Genomic DNA, 23,649 nt, shown 5'->3' on the forward strand with positions numbered 1-23,649 from the left:
TGAAATATTTAATAAACAGTATATTTTTATACATTGAGTGCTTCTTACTTTATGGGGTTATTGGTATTTCTGATAGTTTGATGATAACCACTAAGTGATAGCAGAGATAAGGTTTCCAAAATTAGGGAAAAGTGAGGCATAGGCAGGGGAAGGCATAAAATAAAAAAAGGCATTAATTATTGAATCACTTGCTGCTCTTCCGCTGCCGTTTCGGTCCTCCCCGCTAGTATTTTTTTACAGGGCTGCAGCGCATCAAGAAGACCTTTGAAGTCGGTGATTGGCTGTAGCGGTCATGCATTGTCAATGTGATGTCAGCTCTCTAAATAAAAACTGTCAGGGAGGACCGGAATGGCAACTGGATCAGAGGGCCATTCAATAGGTAATTCATATTTATTTTACGTCATCCTCCATCTGTGCCCCACTGTTTCCTAATCTCAGAAAACCCCTTTAAAGTCAGTGAATTTGCCATTATTGCTGGGACCCTTAACCTGCCTCATTTGTATGGGTGCCATCCGAACGGCAGGGGTTACCGTAGGAGTCTAAAAGCCAGTTATTCATTCCCCCCCCCCCCTCCCCCGTGCACACTTAGCTGAGCTGAGCGTGCATGTACAGTACATATGGGAGTCGTGAGCTGTTGGCCGGCAGCTGTCTAAAGTGTATGGACATATTTAAAACTTCAATACTTAATGGGGTCCCAAACACTTGTTCTCATGAGAGATAAGCTGGCTCCAAAGGAGTCTGGCAGCTGCTTATTCTCTACCTCCCCATTCTAAGCTGAGCTGAACATACTTGTGCAAGGGAGGGTCGGGAGGAATACCTTGTACTGCCAGAAATTCTTTAAAAAAGTATGGGCATCTTTACTCTTCTTCTGTATCATTTTCTGACCTTTCTCTTTTATTGTTCTTTTCTGATTTAGTTTTTGGCATTCAGCTTGTTTTGGAGGACATTTGTACTTGATACTTTTTAACAAGTGAAATTCTTTCTTTTTACTATTCACCATGTAGTTCAATACTTATTCTCATTTAATACATATTTTGGCATTTCAAGTTTCTAGAATAGACCAGTGGTCAGGATCTGGCGATTGCACATGTTTTTGTGAGTTAAAGCAAAATCCACTTCCTTTATTGTACTCGGAAATCATAGTTTTTCCTATACAAGTGTCTGTCAAGACGAGCTGACCACCATGTATAACATCTGTGACATCTCAGCTTGAGTATCTGGTATATCTTGGGAACCAGGGGCTAGGAAAGTTCTCAAGAAAGCCTTAATCTCAAGAATAAAAGTAGTTCAGCATGCCTTCCTATTATTATATATGTTTAAAGGGGACCTTTCACCACTCCAGACATGCCTGTTTTAATAGCTTCATGCATTCCCCATGTACTAACAATTCTGGAGCATCTATTCTTATGGCTCTATGTTATGCCGTTCCTTTATTATTTGCACTAGAAGTTATGAAGGAATTGCTAGCAGTCTGCAGTAAGGGTACAGGGGGGAGGTAACCAGTTGGGGGGGGGGTGTACCTGCACAGACTGACTCTATCCAATCAGTGCTGCCATTGTTAGACTCTGCAGGTACACACCCCCAACTGGTTACCTCCCCTCTGTACCCTTACTGCAGTAAGGGTACATATGAACATGGGACCAACACAGATGCCTTCAGCTGCCAAGCGACCATGTAACAGGTCAGCCAGTGTCATAGGGACAAATCTGCTGGCAGGCAGAATAATCGCATGTGGAAAACTCCTTTACATATGTCCTAGAGTGACTCTGGTGACAATCTTGTATTATATGATATGCCATTAATCTCAGTGGGTCACATGCAATACTATATTTCCCTGTAGATGATCACAGGGGTTGGAACAATGCCAGACTTTTAGGTGCTATATTAGGGCTCATGCAAACAATGTACGGTACCGACTATTGTACCTGCATGAAGCAGCACATTAAGCCCTAGAAGTAACGTTTCAAGGAATTCTAGCTCTGTAATAGGCATGGTACAATTTGTTTCTTACAAAATCCATTAGATAATACATTTCTGTGTAAAACAGAGGAGACAGTAAGTGCCCATAGAATCTTATTAGCAGCACACTCAGGATATATGACATAGTTTTGAGTATGGCCTGTGCATTCTGACCTATACAAAAAAGTTTCATTTTGTTATTTTCTCATATACACTTATAGTTTTGTGTTTACTTGAAAACGCTTGAAATCCGCTATCCAATCTAGTAGCCTGCCTCCCACAAAACCGAGCAATCTCTGCCTAGAGTGGCCGTATTCTGCTCCAGCGTTACCCGTGCTTCCACTGATGTCACAGCATTGCAGCTCATGTATTTCTATACAAACAAAAATGAATAATCATTAGAAAGCCAGAAATTGGAAACTGCTGTTTGAATTGCAGCTTAAACAAACACAGCCAAATAGTCTGTTCACTTTAAATCATAAAGTAATCCCTGCACCTAAATATTTGCATGGCCTGGCACACGGAGAAGCTTTGTCTATACACTTGCAAGTAATACAGCTCTAGCGAACTTCTCGTCGCTTTTCCTCGGCTGGAATGCAGTAGATTACATCTGATTTCTGGGGGTAAAAATAGCTCTCATTTCTGGGTCTGGGAGGGGTCCCAAATGGGGGACCCACTTTTATGAATTATGATGCCAAAAGCCCTTTTTTCTAGAATTACATTGGCTTTACTGTTGCAATGAAACTTATCTGCAATGTGCCTCAGAAGATACAATTCTTTCCTTTGACCCACTGTCCCTTTCATATGTTATGACCAGTAAATAACATGTATCCCATACCGCCCGGTGCTACTGCATCACCCGTTCCTACCAACCACCTCTGCTCTGGTCTTCGTTGTATTGCTGGTATGCTGGGTGACTTCTAGCAAGACTTGATGTTCCACCGTTCAGGAGGCTTTATAAGGGGACCAATCTGAATGCTCAGTTTGAAGCTGGCTTGCTTTGATGTCTGTACCAAATATCATATCCTACAACCTGGTGTGCTTTTGGATTGCTGATTTTTGGCTCCTTTCCTTACTGGTATTGACTCGGACTGTTTAACTTACAATTTACCTGCTGTTCTGCTCCATCTCTGTGCTTGGATTTTGCCTGGTCTTCTTTATTGCTACTTGGTATTAATCCTGTTAGGTTACACTCTAAACTGTTTGCTCCTGGGGGGACCTGGTGACTGCAGCCTGGGCCACCATCAGGGCAGTGCAGTCAGGGGCCTGGGCCCCGCCAACAACGTTGGCGGCCTTATCCAAATTCAGTGCAGTGAACGTTAATGAAGTTGTGGTGCCCTTGGGATCAACATGATACTACAGAAAATAAACTTACAGTCGTTTGTGGGGTTTTGAACCACAGACCTTCTATATGGCAGGAAGAGGCTCTACCTCTAGGCTACAGCCCTGCCATGCTGCAAAGTGTGTATTGTTGTGCTTAAAAAGCTAATACATATCACTGTTCTCTTCTCAGACATATTATTAAATAAATGATATATTACTGAAATGAAAGGGGAAAAAATTGCACCATTTTTATATCCCCTATTTCCCGATCATCATAAATAATGCGTTCACTGTATTGTACAGGTTTGGCTTGCCAAATACTGTTTTGTGATATTTAATAGTATGTTACAAAAATGCATTTATTATTACGTTTTTTGCTTTAATATAATGTTTTTCCTAACAATAACTTTGCAGAAATATGTAACTCTTTCTATAAAAGAAATAGTAAATAAATGGAAATGGCATTTAGTAGCTGAAAACTCCTGTACAACTTGTCGTGGGTTTGATTCCCAGTACATACAAGCATGTTTATCAAATGTCTTGACAGTAAAATTGAACTTTTATTTTCCAGCTTTATTTCTGTTAAAAGTTACATTTCTTCAAAGTTAACATGTTAACACACGGTTTGCCAGTATAGGTCCCTGAAATTCCTGATGGCAGCCCTGATCGTGGCAGTAAGGTCCAGATTCTTCTATAAGGGTTAAGGGTTGTATTCCTTACATTCCGTAAACCAGTCCAACTGTGGCAGCTCTGTTGTGGCAAGCTAAACCATAATAGCATAGATATATTTAATCTATAAGGTATATATACAGTATATATCTTTAAAACATGTGCCTGCACATGAGTAATTATTCAGCCTCATAGCAAAAACTGAAATAGGACCTCACTTTGTTGTGGCCACCTTCATTAGGTTTCAGGGCATGGTCTTGGATTATTATGGCCATTTGGCATCTTTGTTATGCAATTATAATTTTTCTTCTGTGGCATCTTCTACCATATCTCTGTAGCTGATGATTCCACATAGTCTCTCCGGTCTTTACATATTTTCACTTGCCTTGCATTTTCTTTCTCCCTTACCCTTCTTCGACCAGGCATCTGCCATCTTCTAGCGACAGTCCGATGCCCTCACCCCTGGCACTCTTGTAATACTGAAAGTGGATGTCAGAAGCTACAAAGTCCCAAAGCAACTGTGGGCTTGGTACTCCAGCAGTCCTCTTTAATAGATGTATGTCTGTAGAGTGGATAACATGGGCAGATGGTGCCCTGGTCAGATTAAAAACTATGGCCCTGGAGCTACAGAGCGACGGTGTTAACCAATGCTCTAGTCGGAAGTCTTACTGCTATTTTCATTCCTGTTTTTAACCCTGTTTCTGCCATGTTTACAGTCCTTTGCCATTCCAGACTATCATAATGCAACAGACATGCACAGTAGAAAGAGGAGACAGAGCCGTATGCTGGGAATAATGATTGAATGTACCTGTATGACCTAGTTGTGCACAGGGGCGTGCTGAGTCAGTATGCACACTGCCTTGAGCCTTGGGCTGATGTGAGTGTAAGGTGGTCATAAGTACTGTAGATGAAGATATGAGGAAAGACTACAAGGCGCATGTGGGTGTGGAAATATCACATCGGTCTGAATTAGTATCATCCCAGCATTTTTAATGATATAATTGACCTGTACATCAGACTTAAACTCCTCGGATTATAGAGATATGTTCTTTACATGTACAATACGTTCATTCTGTTTATATGAACTGTCACTTTCCATATATTATCCAGCGTACCGTATATCGGGCAGCATAAAATAGCTATAATAAAGTACATTTTATAACTAGCAATCCTAAATATACTTAAATGGGTTTTCTTGGAGTACAGTATTGATGATCTATCTTTAAGATAGAATATAATTAAAGATAACTATAATTAAAGAGTTTTTCTGGGAGTATAGTATTGATGATCTATCCTCAGGCTAGATCATCAATATCAGATTGCAGAGACCCCGGATTGGAGGCGAGGAGGATGGGAGTGGTAATTGTGGTCTTGGGTGTAGTAATAGCACTCACAGTTCACAGTAGCAATCTCTCCCTCTGGTGCTGCCTTTTATTCCCTCAGGGCATACCCTGGTGTTGGGGCTCCTGCCTGGTGGTAGTTGTGGTGCCCTTGAGGTTGAGCAGATCCAACCACTCAGTGCAGGTCTTTAGCTCAGGATTCATTAGCTCCCAACGCTTCTCACCCTGACGACATTGATTGAGTTTCTTCCTATAGCTATCAGTGGAATGGGAGGGCATAGAGATATGGGAGCTCAAGAATATGAGGACTCCCAAGCTGTATTGAGTGGATTCCAGTCCTCGGCTCGCGCTGATGCTGACTCAAAACCGATTTTAGAAAAATTTATTAAAGTAAGCGATTCAGTGTTTTGCTCTAGCATAAACCTGGGGGATGATCTGCAATAATATATACAGTCTGCAGACAAGATGGTAAAAAAGCAAACCCTTTAAACTGCCTTTTAAAAGGGTTGTCCAGTTAGGACAAGCCTTCCACTAAATTTACCTCCCCCCACCGATCAGTTGAAAAACTGTGTGTTTAAAAATGATGAATTATTAAAAGATGTCCGCTTTGTCTAATAGAACTTTGCTTCCTAAAAGGTTTTTTCTATCCTTTGTATATTAGAATATCTCACCAGACATACACCACCACATGTTTTGTTTGATGAAACCTAAATATTTGAAGGTATAACTAAGCAGAAGGTGATGTTCCAGATGATCGACGTCTGGGCCTCCCGTTACCTCTGTGTATACATCTCTTTCAGGGCTTCTTCGTGGATTTGGGTATCTCTTCTAGACAAGAGTGGAAATAGAGAACTGTAATTATCACACAGAAAAATATTCAAACATTGTGTGTTGTGTCCATAATTGTTGTATTTTTCTTTTCCTTTAATGGACATGAACATTGAAAATAAAATACTGCTATGTGAATGCAGCCGTAAAGGGGTTTTCAGGGAGTAAAATACTGATGACCTATCTTCACGATAGGTAATCAATATCTTATCTGACCAATCCTCACAATAGGTGAGTTTCTGACACCTGGGAGAGCCACTTTCCACTGTTTGAAGAGGCCATGGTGCACTGGTGAGTATATCAAGCACAGTGCCATTCATTGTATATTCATGGGCTTAGCCAAACGTGTATGTGTATTTATTGGGGGGAGAAGAAATAGCAGCTGCCGGAAACTTATATCCCAGGGGAACAAAAAGATCAGGCAAAAATATTCATCTCAGCTGATTATTCTCTCCCCCATCATCATCTATTGGGGCAGAGTTGGGAGCTCCCCATACACATTAAGCTGTTGGGCAAACCCACAGAGAACATTGGGTGTATAGGGGGCCTGTAAAAAAAAAATAAAAAAAATGGTGAATGTTTTCTTTACCTCTCTAATTGGGCCAAAGACAACAGTGAGTACTTCTAGGAAAGAAATTGCTTTAGAAAATAATTACCGTATTTTTCGCTTTATAAGACGCACCTGATGATAAGACCACACCTAGGTTTTGAGGAGGAAAATAAGAAAAAAATATTTTGAACCAAAAGGTGTGCTTTTGGTAGGTTTTGAACTAATGGTGGTCTGTGGATGCTGCACTGTTATGAGGGATCTGTGGATGACGCACTGTTATGGGGGATCTGTGGATGACGCACTGTTATGGGGGGATCTGTGGATGACGCACTGTTATGGGGGATCTGTGGATAATGCACTGTTATGGGGGATCTGTGGGTGACACTATTATGGGGGATCTTTGGATGACACTGATGGGGGATCTTTGGATGACACTGATGGGGGATCTGTGGATGACACTGATGGGGGATCTGTGGATGACACTGATGGGGGATCTGTGGATTACACTGATGGGGGATCTGTGGATGACACTTATGGGGCTCTGTGGATGACACTTATGTCATCCACAGATCCCCATAAGTGTCATCTACAGATCCCCATCAGATGCATCAGTGTGGAGGGAGGAGGCGGAGACACTCATGGTGGGGCCCGGTGCAGTGACTCTACTCTAATACACCGGGCCCCGCAACTGTTAAATACATTCAATCCGATCTATATCTAAATGTATACCGCACTGTTCGGTACTTACTGTAGTACCGTAAGTATAGCATTAAGATGGAGCAGACCGGCAGCTCCCTTGGTCATGCGCCGCCTGCCCCGCCTGTCGCAGCTCCCTCCTCATGCGCCACCTACCCGCCTGCCTGCTTATCTCACTTTATGTATGACCAGACAGGCGCGGCAGGTGGCGCATGACCGAGGGAGCTGCGGCAGGCGGCGCATGAAGAGGGAGCTGCGGCAGGCGGGGCAGGCGGCGTATGACCGAGGGAGCTGCCGGTCTGCGCCGTCTTAACTCTATACTTACGGTACTACAGTAAGTACCGAACAGTGCGGTATACATTTAGATATAGATCAGATTGAATATATTTAACAGTTGTGGGACCCGGTGTATTAGAGTAGAGTCACTGCACCGGGCCCCGCCATGAGTGTCCCTGCCTCCTCTCTCCACACTGATACTTCGCTGGCCGCGCTGTGCAGCATAGCGTCCAGCGAAGTATCCGCTTTATAAGACGCACGGCCATTTTCCCCCCACTTTTGGGGTAAAAAAAGTGCGTCTTATAAAGCAAAAAATACGGTATATAGATAGAGATACACCCGGGCAATGCTTGGTATATACGCTAACATATACAGTATATAGAAGTGAAGGTTGGCTATTCATATGCTCCTATGTACCTTGATGGATCTCAATCAAGCTTGGTACATATACTCTTCGTGATCCAACTTAAAATACTGAGGGGTTGTCAAGTACAGCCAATAGGGTTCTGGAAGGTTCTAATAAAAAAAAAGTGGTTTTGATTCAGCAAGCATTAAAATGAGTATACTAATGTAGCTGAGGCCCTGCTTCTCACTCTGCCACTTCTCTCCCCTGCAAATTTATTCTGCCTCTCATCCCCACTACATGTGCTGTCTGAAAGACAAACTGTTCATTCCCCATAGCAACCAATCACAGCGCACCATACACGTTCTGATTTGCCAAACATGTATGTGTATTTAATGGAGAACAAATGGATCAAGTGAATATATTTGTCACGGCGCAGCTCACTGTGACAGTTGTGGCCGTGTAGGCTGGCTGCATGCCCTCTCGCATACTGGCTGCAGGCTGACACCTGTGTATGCTGGTTGCTTGGTGCTGCGTACTGGCTGTGGTGTAGTGTGTGAACAGTGGCCTGTGTTGTGGCTTCCGTGTCTGCATCTCTGTGGCTCCTGTCTCTGGTGCCCTGTTGGCTGGCTTCATGCGCCTTTTGTACTGGCTGTGGGTTTCCCCATGTATGCTGGTTCTGTTATGCATGCGGGCTGCGGCCTTGTGTGTGAACAGGGTCTGAGTGTGGATGCATTTCTGTTTGTGACATGGGTTGTCTGTGCTCTGGCGTGCTGGCTGCAGTGGACTCCATGTATGCTGGTTACGACTCAGCCTGCTGACAACGCCTGTACCTCTGGTACCTTGCTCAGGTACCTACTGGTCCGCCTGGACCAGCTGCCTCGTGTGACAATCCTCCTCAAGAGGTAGCAACCTGGTATTCCCCTCGGGAAAGTCTATCCCCACCCTCAGGGGTACTGTGAAGATCGAGGGGTTCACTTAGACAACGCCCTTAGAGGAGGTAGGACACATGGCACAGTGGGTTCACACCCGCAGGTTCGTGACAATATTCATTTTCCGCGATCCTCATCTCCCACCGACATCATCTGTCAGGGAAGATACAGGAGCTGCCCATACACATTAAACTGTTGGTCAAACGCACCGAGAACGTGGGGTTTAACTAACAATAAACTCTTGTCTATGGAGGTCTTTAAATAAAAAGCATAATTGATTTTAAAAAAGATGGATGTTTTCAAATTGGCCCAAAGACCATAATGAGTATTTCTAGGTAAGAAATAGCATTAGAAAATATTTATATACTGAAGATAGATGTACACCCAGGCAACGCCGGGTATGTGCGCTAGAGTCTCCTAAAATTGAATACGGAAGGTATACCATAACCACAAGGTACTTATTTAATACTTCAGTCCTAGTATAAGCGAAGATTTGTCTCTGCTGTTAACCCACTTGGATGAACGTGAAATTACATGTGGAATCTTCATTTTCTGAATGTGTATCCACTTTGAAAATAAATGGGAATTGATTTAAATAACGTTCACTTGATGATCCATTTTCATTACAGCCAGAAAGCGAAGTAGACAGGATTATCTCAGTAAACAGGACGTGCGGCCATCACCCCATAGAAGACTCATTATGTGGTACAATATTTCATCTAAAGAGTATATGATTCTTTCAGATGGCGTAATGGATATAACATTGGCTTCCTCTATGGCAGAGATGCTTCTCTTCGTCATCATCATTTCACTTCTGGAGGTTATACATTGTGTGTAATCATGTCGGTTCTCTGGGTTATTGCCTTGTTCTCTAGTTCTTAAATGAATGTAATGAGACTGTACGTTTAATGACTTGCTTTTTATGATATTTGTGCTTAGGGGTTACAATCTATATTAACTCCATAGTAAATGCCCGCTGTATTATAGAGTATGTCGTCTGTTAGAGAATGTTTCTTTTACTGTAGTCCTATCGCCAGGTTAGGCCGTCTCTCTTTGCGTTCTCAATGTCAAGACAATACCCCTTTGGGGGCATTTGTATTTTTATTATTACTTACTTTGGACTAAAAAAATTTCAATTGCACTTTTTGACACGCTAGCAGAAGGACCCGGCTTCGCTCGCGTATATTTAATCTATTTCATTTAATGTTTATGTGTGTCTTTAAAATATATCAACATTATCCACTATAACAGTGACATCTACAGCACCCTGCCCCCAAAACAGTGACCTCCAGAGCCCCCCCATCCCTAACACTGACCCCCCCCCACAGTGCCCCATCCCTTAAAATTGGACCTCCACAGCAGCCCACCCCCTTAACCTTTACAGCAGCCTTCCCCTTTAAGAGTGAGTTTCACAGCATACCACCCCCTTGACAGTGACCTCCACAGGGGCCCGAGCCCTTAACAGTGGCCTTTACAGCAGTCTGCACTGACCTCCATAGCGGACCATCCCTTTAACTGTGACCTCCACAGCAGCCTTCCCCTAGGGTGGCCAGAGGTCCAGTTTTAGGCTGGACAGTCCGGCTTTCAGACTCCCTGTCCTCCGTCTGGCGCAGGACCTAGAAGGACACAGGGATGTCCTTTTGAACAGCTCACTCTAAGACAGCAGCACTGTGCTGTCTGAGTGTGAGCTGCAGGGAGAAAGTCACTCTCCCTCCAACCCCTGCAGCTGACAGAAGTTGATTTTTAACTTTCTTTTTTCAATCCCTGTCGGCTAAGGAGTGGAATGGGGGGCGTGGCCTAACCGGATCAGGGGCGTGGCTTGGTGGACCTAGGGGCGTGGTTTTAAGTTTATCTTTTGAGGGTGGACACATTTTGGCAGGGGGCGTGTCTGGGCTCCTTCCTGCAAGAGTGACGCCCCTCTGGGCACCTTACTGGCCCATTTCCTTTTCAAATAAACTGGATTTTCAGAGGATAAAAACATCTATTGCTGGAACAAAGGCACATCTGGAAATAAGGTACTAAGTGCTATTAGGCCATGGCTTTACCTCAATAGCGATTATCCTGGTGACAGATTTCCTTTAAAGCTCATATACAGCAGTGAAGATAAATGGCTGGGTTGTTATGGAAACCTGAAGTAAAACTGTGTATGTGGAGACTGGAGGACCTGAGAGCTTCTATTGGCTGATAAGGGTCATGTGACCAAGCTTCTATTGGCTAATGCATTTTTTGGGAATATCTCAGGAACGGTACGTCCTAGAGAGCTGAGACCCGGTCTAAAACCTTCCCGACACATGTGTGCCAAATTTCGTGATTGTAAATGCGATGGTGCGGATTCCTTTACCGGACATACACACACACACATACACTCAGCTTTATATATTAGATTTTCAACTGGTCATTTAGTTGAACGTCATGTAATCCTAAATTTTGTTTGACAAGACAATCCTTCTGGATGTGAACATGCTTCCGTTCACTGACAGCAAGTGGAGGCTTTGAAATTGTGAAAATGTGAAGTAGAGATGAGCGAATGTCATGTTATGAAATTCGTTCATGCTTCGTTTGGTGGTAAAAGCAGAATTGCGTTATGGATTCCGTTACCACGGACTATAACGCAATTCTATGACGAAATGCCTTTAGAGGCATTCCGTTATTTATTCCGTCCTAATAGAAGTCTGTGGGCTGCAGAACGGATCCGTCCCGTTATGATGGAGTCCTCCCCTGCATAACGGGCCAATTTTGCAGCCCACAGACTTCTATTATGACGGAATGAATAACGGAATGCCTCTAAAGGCATTCCGTTAAGCATCTCGTCATAGAATTGCGTTATGGTCCGTGGTAACGGAATCCATAACGCAACTCACCTTTTACTAGCAAACGAAGCGTGGACGAATTTCAGAATATGAAATTCGCTCATCTCTAAGGTGAAGCATCGAGTATATGAGAGAGTTGCATAGATTTGCAATGTACAATAATTAAGATCCATTTCCATCTGAATGGACAAACCCTTTCATGAAAGCTTCTGGCGGTATGCATGTGGATAGGAATAAGGAGAAGACTTTGATCATACTGGAGCGGTGTAGAAAATGTACTTAGCCTCATTAATAAATACCCTCCATATACTAATATGGATAATATGATTACTGTAAAGCTGTAGAACCATAGCCAATCCTCACAAATACATTATACTTCTAAGCTGGCAGTGCACATCAGATCAATGCCATCCAAACCCGATGCCCCATCCTTTTGTCCTCTGATGAGATCTGCTGCGACCAGAGGTGCCTGACCGCTGCATATTCCCGGCTCTTCACTAAGAAAACATGCACGCTCAGCCGAGCTGAGCATGCATGTGCAGCGGGCCCAAGAGAGGAAGAAAGGATAGGAGTGATAGTAGCAGGAGTCGTGGTCAGTCCCCTGGGCCATGCAGTGATGGGAAGGGCGCACTGTTCCAGGGCCGATCCTACACGGGGTGCAGTGGGTGCCCCGCACCCCAGCGCTGTCACCCGAAAGGCGCCGAGCGCAGGGCCGGACTGGCCTGCCGGGATAGCGGGAAATTTCCCGGTGGGCCGGCAAGCCTGAGTGCCGCAAGGCCGCGGCCCTGGTGACAAGTGGGGGCGGCCGCGGCCGGCGGCAGGGCAGAGCAGGAGATGAGCGCCTCCATTGCGGAAGCGCTCATCTCCATAGTCATCTGTATTGCCGTCCTCAGGACGGCAATACAGATGCCTGTGCTGCGGCAGAGGAGGGAGAGGTGTGTCCCCTCCTGTTCCTCTGATAGGCTGCCGGCTTAGTGCTGGCAGCCTATCAGAGGCCGGTGCAGGCGGCGCGATGACGTCATCGCGTCGCCTGAGCCGTATAGCGAGGGACACAGACGGAAGAGGCGGCCTGCATCGCAACGCATTGCTGGAGGTAAGTATAAGTGTATTATTTTTTTTTATTTTTTTATATAGGTACAATACTGGGCTGGCACATGATAAGGGGGGCTACTGGGCTGGCACATAAGGGGGGCTACTGGGCTGGCACATAAGGGGGGACTACTGGGCTGGGCTGGCACATGATAAGGGGGGCTACTGGGCTGGCACATGATAAGGGGGGACTACTGGGCTGGCACATGATAAGGGGGGACTACTGGGCTGGCACATGATAAGGGGGGCTACTGGGCTGGCACATAAGGGGGGACTACTGGGCTGGGCTGGCACATGATAAGGGGGGCTACTGGGCTGGCACATGATAAGGGGGGACTACTGGGCTGGCACATGATAAGGGGGGCTACTGGGCTGGCACATAAGGGGGGCTACTGGGCTGGCACATAAGGGGGGACTACTGGGCTGGGCTGGCACATGATAAGGGGGGCTACTGGGCTGGCACATGATAAGGGGGGCTACTGGGCTGGCACATGATAAGGGGGGACTACTGGGCTGGCACATGATAAGGGGGGCTACTGGGCTGGCACATAAGGGGGGCTACTGGGCTGGCACATAAGGGGGGACTACTGGGCTGGGCTGGCACATGATAAGGGGGGCTACTGGGCTGGCACATGATAAGGGGGGACTACTGGGCTGGCACATGATAAGGGGGGACTACTGGGCTGGCACATGATAAGGGGGGACTACTGGGCTGGCACATGATAAGGGGGGCTACTGGCACATGATATGGGGGGCTACTGGCACATGATATGGGGGCACTCTGGCTACTGGCACATGATATGGGGGCACTCTGGCTACTGGCACATGATAATGGGGGGGATCTGGCTACTGGCACATGATATGGGGGGGGGGCTCTGGCTACTGGCACATGATAAGGGGGGGGCTCTGGCTACTGGCACATGATATGGGGGGCTACTGGCACATGATAAGGGGGGCTACTGGCACATGATAAGGGGGCTACTGGCACATGATAAGGGGGTCTACTGGCACATGATAAGGGGGGCTACTGGCACATAGGGGGGCTACTGGCACATAAGGGGGGCTACTGGCACATGATATGGGGGGCTCTGGCTACTGGCACATGATATGGGGGGGCTCTGGCTACTGGCACATGACATTTATTTTGACTTGTCAAAGCCGTTGACTAAGTTATTGTCAAAGCAAATTGGTGGGGCTGAAGTTGGGGGCTGAAGTTGTTGCCATAGAAACATTGTAAAGGGGAGGAGTTAGTAAGATAACCACGCCCATGTGGGGGCGCCAGAAATATTTCTGCACCCAGGCGCCTGTGACCCTAGGATCGGCCCTGCACTGTTCTATATATTCACCGACTATATAGTGCGGCTTTCATTAGTTAAATGAAAGGCAGCTGCGGGCTAATTGGCCGTGCGGTTCTTGACCGCAGCACAGCCGTAACCCGACCGGATCATAACCGCTCCGTGTTGTCGTACCCTCATACAGCTATAAGCCTCACACACCATAACTGCAAAACGCGGATACGCAAAATACAGATACTGGCCATGTGCATGTAGCATTTTTTGCAGTCCCAATAGTAGAAATGACTATTCTTGTCCGCCAAATTTGCGGGACGGACACATGGATGCGGACAGCACATAGATGACATACGTGTGCTATCCGCATTTGTTGCGGTCCCATAGAAATGAATGGGCCTGTGTGCGATTCGCAAAAAAAAAAGCAGATCCGACATAGATCAAAACTGCGGTCGTGTGCAGGAGGCCTTAATCAATATACCGGTAAATAATAACTTTTGTCTTCCTGGACCTGGTGACAGATTTCTTTCTCGCACTTTTTCTGGCTCATTTAGAATAGATTTTGCTATTAATAGCTCAGATGTTAAAAAGAAGACGCCGCGGTAACCCGTTGTGAAGGTGAACACAGAACGCATTTAGAGATGGTATTACGTTGGGTTTTCCGTACAGGTGTTTCAATTCACGGATCCCACTGGCTGATTCATGAGATTTTTACACTTACTACAATTGGCCACTATGTGGCACTGTTCCGATTACTTGTAGGCGGACATTATTTTGAGGTTGTGATATAGTATTAACCCGTAGCCACATCTTCAATGATCACTTACTGAAAAAGGAGATTTGCGTCATAAAACTGTTTTCTTTGTGTACGCTGGGTTGACTAGTTGTGTACGAACTACAAATCTACAGATGCAGTACTATCCTTACACAGTATAAGGCCTCATGCACACGACCGTATGCATTTTGCGGTCTGCAAAAAATGGATCCGCAAAAAATACGGATGAGATCCGCGTGCATTCCGTATTTTACGGAACAGCTGGCCCCTAAAGGAACAGTCCTATCCTTGTCTGTAATGCGGACAATAATAGGACGTGTTCTATTTTTTTGCGGAACGGATATACGGAAACGGAACGCACACGGAGTAACTTTTATTGAAATAAATAGTTCCACATACGGTCCGCAAAAAACCCAGAACGGACACTGACAGAAATCACGTTCGTGTGCATGAGGCTCAATGCCTTAGCCCAGTCCCAAGTGGGGATCACTGTGCAAAAACACCCGCGCGACAATATATTTTTTAACGGGGTCTTGCAACTTTTCTTTACGCCAAAAACCAGCATAGCAGCTTTTGAAAATGACCGCCATTGTGCCTGGTATAACAGTGAATTTCCTGGTGGCAAACTCCCTTTAAGGCTACTTTCACACTTGCGGCAGAGGATTCCAGCAGGCAGCTCTGGCGACGAATCCGGCAATCTGGACGCAAACGGATGCATTTACTTCAATGGGTCCACAAAAGAAAAAGGAAATGACTCTGTGTGTGCATTCCGTTTCCATATGTCCGCATGGACTTTCCACAAAAAAGATAGAACATATACTACAAGGATAGGCATTGTTACAATGGATCCGCAAAAAAAAACAAAAAAGGATGCAATATAGATGTAGATCGAAAAATACATACGTTCATGAGGATGAGCCCTAAAGGAAAGCCCAGCAATTCCTAACACGGCTGCAGAACTCTCCGAGCTTGTTACCACATTATTTTAGATCATTTATCGTGCGCACTGCTCGCTGCGCTTGGCGACTTGTCAGGACGGGATGCTGCTCAGTTGATAGGTGAATATAATTACCATAATCACCCCGCTAGCAGTGATGAGGTTAATAAAGGCATCACATCGCTGCCAGAGAGGAGTGGTTAACCCTGTCATCCCCACAAACGCCTCCTGCCGAGAAGGAGTGCTCATGACTGCGAGGACACATGGTGAGAGATGGCAGCGTGGTACAGTAACGGCATTTTATATGGCTCCTAATAAATACTTTCAGATCGGCATACAGTAACTGAATATTAACCGCAGGCCATTTACTACTAGGGTATGATTACTGCAAGATTTATTTAAACTCATTTCCTGACGCATTATAACAGTGTGTCAAGGCAGTAACGGCACTGGTTATACCGTACTGTACGGTTCTACATCCAGGGGGCACAGCGTCAGAGCCAGCAAGACAAGAGAAGGAAAACTGTGACTGTGCCGCCTCATACGTCTGAAAGGAGATGGCACAAATCCATGCACACGTATGTATGTATGTAATGAACTCTTCATTCAAAACACGTGAACCCTTAGGGTATGGTGACACGGAGCGGCCATGATACAGTCGGGTTGCAGTCTCGCTGCGGTCAAGAACCGCATGGCCAGTTAGCTGCAGCTGCCTTTCATTTAACTAATGAAGACTGCACTGTATAGTGGGTCTTCATTGTTAAAGGGCTTGTCCGAGTTTGGAAACTATAAAAAAATATAGCACTGTAAGGCTACATGCACACGACCGCTCCGTTTTTTGCGGTCTGAAAACCGCGGATCCGCAAAAAACGGAAGCCGTCCGCAATCTGCGGAACAGAACGGGCGGCCCATTGTAGAAATGCCTATTCTTGTCCGCAAAACAGACAAGAATAGGACATGCTATATTTTTTTAGTGGGGCCACGGAACTCCGTGTGCTGTCCGCATCTTTTGCGGCCCCATTGAAGTGAATGGGTCCGCATCGGAGCCGACAAAACTGCGGCTCGGATGCGGACCAAAACAACGGCCGTGTGCATGAGGCCTAAATCTGATGGGCAGCAATATATAACTAAGCTAAGCAAGTTTTATGCAAAAAAAAATATATATATATATCCTCATTTCCCTGGTTCTCTTCTGGCCCTTTGTTTACATGCAATAAAAACAATCTCTGCCCCTCCCCCTGCACTGCTAAGGGTACTTTCACACTTGCGGCAGGACGGATCCGACATGCTGTTCACCATGTCGGATCCGTCCTGCGGCTATTTCGTCGTGCCCCCGGGCCGCCGCTCCGTCCCCATTGACTATAATGGGGACGGGGCGGAGCTCCGGCGCAGCACGGCGGTGCACGGCGAAAGGCCGCCAGACTAAAATTACTGCATGTCAGGTTTTTTAGTCCGGCGGCTTTCGCCGTGCACCGCCGTGCTGCGCCGGAGCTCCGTCCCCGTCCCCATTATAGTCAATGGGGACGGAGCGGCGGCCCGGGGGCATGGCGAAATAGCCGCAGGACAGATCCGACATGGTGAACAGCATGTCGGATCCGTCCTGCCGCAAGTGTGAAATTAGCCTAAGGTAGTGGATACAAGAGCTGCCCTGAGTGCCATGTCTGCCTGCTGGGAGACTCTGCAGCATGTCGTATGTGTAGGACTACAAGTCCCAGCTGTGCAATGGCACTGCTGATACACACAAGATCTTCCCCCTACCTGTTCTTATGCAATGCTCTGCAGAACTCATCTGTCAGCTCCTGTGCCCAGCATTTGTCTCCTCACTGCCTTCAGCTACTCAGTAAAGCCTTCAGCCCTGAGTCTGTGCTCCTGAAGGGGTTAATATTTCCTGAAGTATCCAGTGGGAGGGAGACACAGGGCAGAGAGCAGCAGCTCAGCCAGAGCAGGGCGCGTGGCCATCACTGTGACGTCTGGTGTACAGACACATATCTGCTCTCTCAGGCTTGTGCACGAAACATTATCAGAGCAGGCAGAAAAGCTGACATCACAGATCATGTGACCCTCAGTGAAATCTGAGAAAGGAGCAACTACAGATGCAGTAAGTGCATGGTAAAGCTGTTACATTTGATTACATACAAATAACAACATAAAAATAACTCGGACAACCCCTTTAATGGCATTGCGGTATTGCAGGTGTCATGTGGCCATTATCAATGTAAACCCCATTATACAGTGCGGTCTACATTAGTTAAATGGAAGGCAGCTTATTCTTGACCGCAGCATGGCCGCTCCATGTGGCCGTACCCTTGTTCGGAAAATCCACTCCATAGGGCCTCATGCACACGACCGTATGTATTTTGTGGTGCGCAAAAAAAACAGATCCGCAAAAAATACGGAAGACGTCTGTGTGCATTCTGTATTTTGCGGAATGGAACAGCTGGCCCTTAATAGAACAGTCCTATCCTTGTCCGTAATGTGGACAATAAGGGCTCATGCACACGAACGTATTTTCATTCCATGTCCATTCTGGTTTTTTTGCGGACCGTATACGGAACCATTAATTTTAGGCCTCCTGCACACGAACGTTTTTTTTTGTTTATGTTCCGTTTTTTGCATTCCTTATACGGAACCATTCATTTTAATGGATCTGCAAAAAACCCGGAAGGTACTCCGTATGCCTTCTGTTACCATATTTCCGTATATTTCTGTTCAAACATAGAACATGTCCTATTATTGCCCGGGAGTCACGTTCTGTGGCTCCATTCAAGTCAATGGGGCAGCAAAAAAATACGGAATGCATCCGTATGTCTTTCACATCCATTACGTTTTTGCCCAGCCCAATTTTTTTATGTACTTACTGTTTAAACATTATTGTATGCTTCCGTTTCCGTTTGCGATCCGCAAAAAACAGATCACAAACGGAAACCAAACGGCAAATCGGAACGGCAAAACGGAACGGAAGCGGAATAGAGACACTACTGATACAAAAAAAAACGAAAAAATGGATCTGTTTAAAACTGGCTACAAAACCATACGGTCGTGTGCAGGCCTTAATGCGTACGCAAAAAAAACAGAAGGTACTCCGTGTGCATTACGTATTTCCGTTTCGCCCAAAAAATAGAACACGTCCTATTATTGTCCACATGACGGACAAGGATAGGACTGTGTTATTAGGGGCCAGCTGTTCCGTTCCGCAAAATACAGAATGCACACGGACATCATCCGTATTTTTTGTGGATCCGTTTTTGCGGACCGCAAAATACATATGGTCGTGTGCATGAGGCCTAACAGGACATTTTCTAATACGGACATACGGAAACAGAATGCACACGAAGTAACTTCCGTTTTTTTTTTGCAGACCCATTAAAGTGAATGGTTCCGCATATGATCCGCAAAAAAATGGAATGGACACGGAAAGAAAATACGTTTGTGTGCATGAGCCCTAATGCTGAGAGGACCTGTCACAGGAGCAGAGTTCAGGACGGGAACTAAAGCTCCTGGATTGAACATGCTCGCCCGATACTGGCCTAAGGCTGCCCTCACACCGGGCACATATTTTTGCAGAAATTTTCTGTGACCGAAAATCTGTCCCATTTACCTAAATGTGACTTGCAGAAATCCATGTGCTTCCCGCCAAAAAAATTTATAGAACAGATTTTTAGTAACAGAAAACTTCTGCAACAAAGTCTGCGGCGAGTGATGGTCGCCTTAGGCTATGATCCCGTAAATGCCGTGGATTTTCTGCAGTAGAAATGTGTGCAGAAAACGTGAAGCTTTTACAACAGCAGCAGAGGGGATAAGATTTCAACAAATCTCATATACAAGCTGCGGAAAGTGTCTGCACTTAAATCCGCACAGCAATTGACACGCGGTACGGATTTTAAATCTGCAGCACGTCAATTCAATTTCAATCGGCAGCATTTCCATGCCAAAATCCATACCACTGCAGATTATGGCCAGATACCCGGGGACTCTCAGCTATGTATATGTGGCCATATGCATGTCACCTGCTTCCTGCACCCTTAGGATGGATTCCCACAGGCATCAGGAAGAGCGTGTGTGGATTCAACCTTGAAAATGCGATCTGCCATGATAGATAATCTGACATTTATGGTACGAAAGACTGGTCTGATGTTATTATATAGAATATTTCTGACAGCTGCCTGCCTCCAGGTGAAAAAAAAACGTATCTAAGGCGTCACGCACAATGCACAGAGCTTCTAGGGGAGCATACCTCCGTAATATGACATCTGAGGGAGCATGCCACTAACATTTTATGTCATATTCTGTATGGGGAAAAAAAAACCTTTATGTGACACCCTCCCCCGTAGGATACCAGAGGAATATGGAGGTGCAATAGGCCTTGCTTCACTTCTATGGGTGGCGATTGGAGACCATGAACAATTCAGTCAGGCCCTGCTCTCTTAGAGTCGGAGTCATCAGTCAGCGAATGTTTTAAAAGATGTCAATAAATTGTTACATTATTGGGATTTATATGTTCAGAATGTCTCTGCAGTGCGTAGAGTGTGGCCACATTTTCTAGAAACCATTGCATATTTTTGCACGATAGGCATAGAGGGGACAGAGTGGTGACACACAGGGGACAGGGATGGCATATAAGGGACAGTGATGGCATACAGGGGGCAGTAATGGCATATAAGGGACAGTGATGGCATATGAGGGACAGTGATGGCATATAAGGGACAGTGATGGCATATGAGGGACAGTGATGGCATATAAGGGACAGTGATGGCATATAAGGGACAGTGATGGCATACAGGGGACAGTGATGGCATATAAGGGACAGTGATGGCATATAAGGGACAGTGATGGCATACAGGTGACAGTGATGGCATTCAGGGGACAGTGATGGCATATAAGGGACAGTGATGGCATACAGGTGACAGTGATGGCATACAGGGGACAGTGATGGCATACAGGAGACAGTGATGGCATATAAGGGACAGTGATGGCATACAGGTGACAGTGATGGCATACAGGAGACAGTGATGGCATATAAGGGACAGTGATGGCATACAGGTGACAGTGATGGCATACAGGGGACAGTGATGGCATACAGGGGACAGTGATGGCATATAGGAGACAGTGATGGCATATAGGGCACAGTGATGGCCTATAGGAGACAGTGATGGCATTCAGGGGACAGTGATGGCATATAAGGGACAGTGATGGCATACAGGAGACAGTGATGGCATATAAGGGACAGTGATGGCATACAGGGGACAGTGATGGCATATAAGGGACAGTGATGGCATACAGGTGACAGTGATGGCATACAGGAGACAGTGATGGCATATAAGGATCAGTGATGGCATATAAGGGACAGTGATGGCATATAAGGATCAGTGATGGCATATAGGGGACAGTGATGGCATATAAGGATCAGTGATGGCATACAGGAGACAGTGATGGCATATAAGGGACAGTGATTGCATACAGGGGACAGTGATGGCATATAAGGGACAGTGATGGCATATAAGGATCAGTGATGGCATACAGGAGACAGTGATGTTATTTAAGGGACAGTGATGGCATACAGGGGACAGTGATGGCATATAAGGGACAGTGATGGCATATAAGGGACAGTGATGGCATATGGGGACAGTGATGGCATATAAGGGACAGTGATGGCATATAAGGATCAGTGATGGCATACAGGAGACAGTGATGGCATATAAGGGACAGTGATGGCATACAGGGGACAGTGATGGCATACAAGGGACAGTGATGGCATACAAGGGACAGTGATGGCATATAGGGGATAGTGATGGCATATAAGGATCAGTGATGGCATATAGGGGACAGTGTTTACTTTCAGGGGACAGTGATGGCATATAGGGGACAGTGATGGCATATAGGGGACAGTGTTTGCGTTCAGGGGACAGTGATGGCATATAAGGGACAGTGATGGCATATAGGGGACAGTGTTTGCTTTCAGGAAACAATAATAGCATACAGGGGATAGTGACGGCATACAAGCTACAGTGACATACAAGCTACAGTGATGGCATACCCAGGGGACAGAATGGTGCCATACAGGTGACAGAGTGATGTCATATTAGGGGGCAGAGTGTGTAAACAGTACAGCTGGTTAGCATGGTGGCCTAGCGGTTAGCGCTGGGGTCCTAGGTTAAAATCTGATTGAAGTCAACATCTGCATGGAGTTTGCATGTTGTCCCCATGTTTGTGTGGGTTTCCTCCGGGTATTCTGTCACACTCCAAAGAGGAATTGACAGGGAATTTAGATTGTGAGCTCCAGTGGGGACAGCGAGCGATGATAATGTCTGTAAAGTGTTGGTGCTATATAAATAACAGATTAATAAAGGTACGTGTGGTCCTTATGTTCTCTCTCTACACAGTGCAGTATATGCACTTACAGTACAGTCATAGTGTCCTTTGGTCAAGTGCATCCATAGAGGGAGAAGCCATGGACATTGTGGTCCTGCGAATGTATCTGAGGACCACATGCACTCTTGGCTGTTGGTTTTTCTGCAATAGGGACCCTGATCATATGTTTCTCAAGATTACATTCGTACACGTGAAATCACATGCAACAGATTTGTAGCAAAAATGTCTTTAACAGAAAACTCAGTTCCATGTTTCTGAATAGGGTTGCACATTTCTCTAAGCCCCATTCAAATGAATAGGAGGGCAGCAAAAAGGTCTGCAACAAATCTGCCTCATGTGAATATATTTATATTAATTTAACGTTGTTAAGACGCTGTCCTATGGAATAGAATCTGAGGGTATGGCCACAAGGAGCGGCTGTGCTGCGGTTGGGATGTGGCCACCTTTAGACTGAGTATCAGGTGGCTGTACAAGCCACAGCAGCATCACTAATTCACTAATCAGAAACAAATTGCTTTTTCGGTCTTCATTGTTAATAGCTGTGCAGCACCCTGTAGAAACATGCAGCCATTAACAATGAAGACCAAATAAACAATGCGGGTCTAATTAGTTATTATGATGCTGCTGTGGCTCGTACTACCAAAAGCTATTCGGCTGCAAGGAGGCCACGTGCCAAGCCCAGGACGGCTGCTCCATGTGGCCGTACCCTTAAGTTGTCCATAAAATATTTATAATAATTAGCTATCGTTATAATCAGCATTTTAATTGCGGTAACAAAATAATCGGATGCAGCCAATTAAAATCCCCTGAATGGCTAAGAAAAGTCAATGGATGTCATGGCATGTGAGCCTTGGCTGATAATGGCACGTGGGACAGCCTGGTGGGTTTTCAAGTGTGCAAAATGGTTTGCTTTGTTAGGGTACTTTCACACTTGCGGCAGAGGATTCCGTCAGGCAGTCCCGTCACAAGTCCGGCAATCCGGTCGCAAACTGATGGCATTTATCAGACGGATCCGGATGTAGATATGTCTGACAAATGCATTTTAATACCGGATCCGTCTCTCCGGTGTAATCCAGAAAAACTGATCCGGTATTAATTTTTTTTCTTTTTCATTTTTAAAGGTCTGCGCATGCGCAGACCGGAAAACCGGGTCTGTTTTGCTGGAAAACTTAGTACCGGATCCGGCATTGATACATTTCAATGTAAATTAATGCCGGATCTGGCATTCCAGCAAGTGTTCAGTATTTTTGGCCGGAGAGAAAACTGCAGCATGCTGCGGTATTTTCTCCGTTCAAAAAACGCAAGAGGGACTGAACTGATGCATCCTGAACGGATTGCTCTCTATTCAGAATGCATTAGGATAAAACTGATCAGTTCTTTTCCGGTACAGAGCCCCTGTGACGGAACTCAGTGCCGGAAAATAAAAACGTTAGTGTGAAAGTAGCCTTAGTTTTCATCTTTTAT

General features: G+C 45.6%; 1 protein-coding gene across 2 annotated transcripts in view; it reads left to right on the top strand.

Moving 5' to 3' along the window:
• PRKG1 (protein kinase cGMP-dependent 1) overlaps positions 1–23,649 on the top strand; it is a 1,174,838-nt gene that overhangs the window by 192,027 nt on the left and 959,162 nt on the right. The window contains exon 1 of one of the 2 annotated variants that reach the window (XM_040435671.1): positions 9,662–9,746. The exons of the other annotated variant lie outside the window; for it this stretch is intronic. The gene's annotated coding sequence lies outside the window, so the exon portion shown is untranslated. Of the gene's footprint in view, positions 1–9,661; positions 9,747–23,649 lie in introns of those variants that run through there. 2 annotated transcript variants of the gene reach the window in all.

The sequence above is a fragment of the Bufo bufo genome, chromosome 6 (genome assembly GCF_905171765.1).
Source record: "Bufo bufo chromosome 6, aBufBuf1.1, whole genome shotgun sequence".
Lineage (NCBI taxonomy): Eukaryota > Metazoa > Chordata > Amphibia > Anura > Bufonidae > Bufo > Bufo bufo.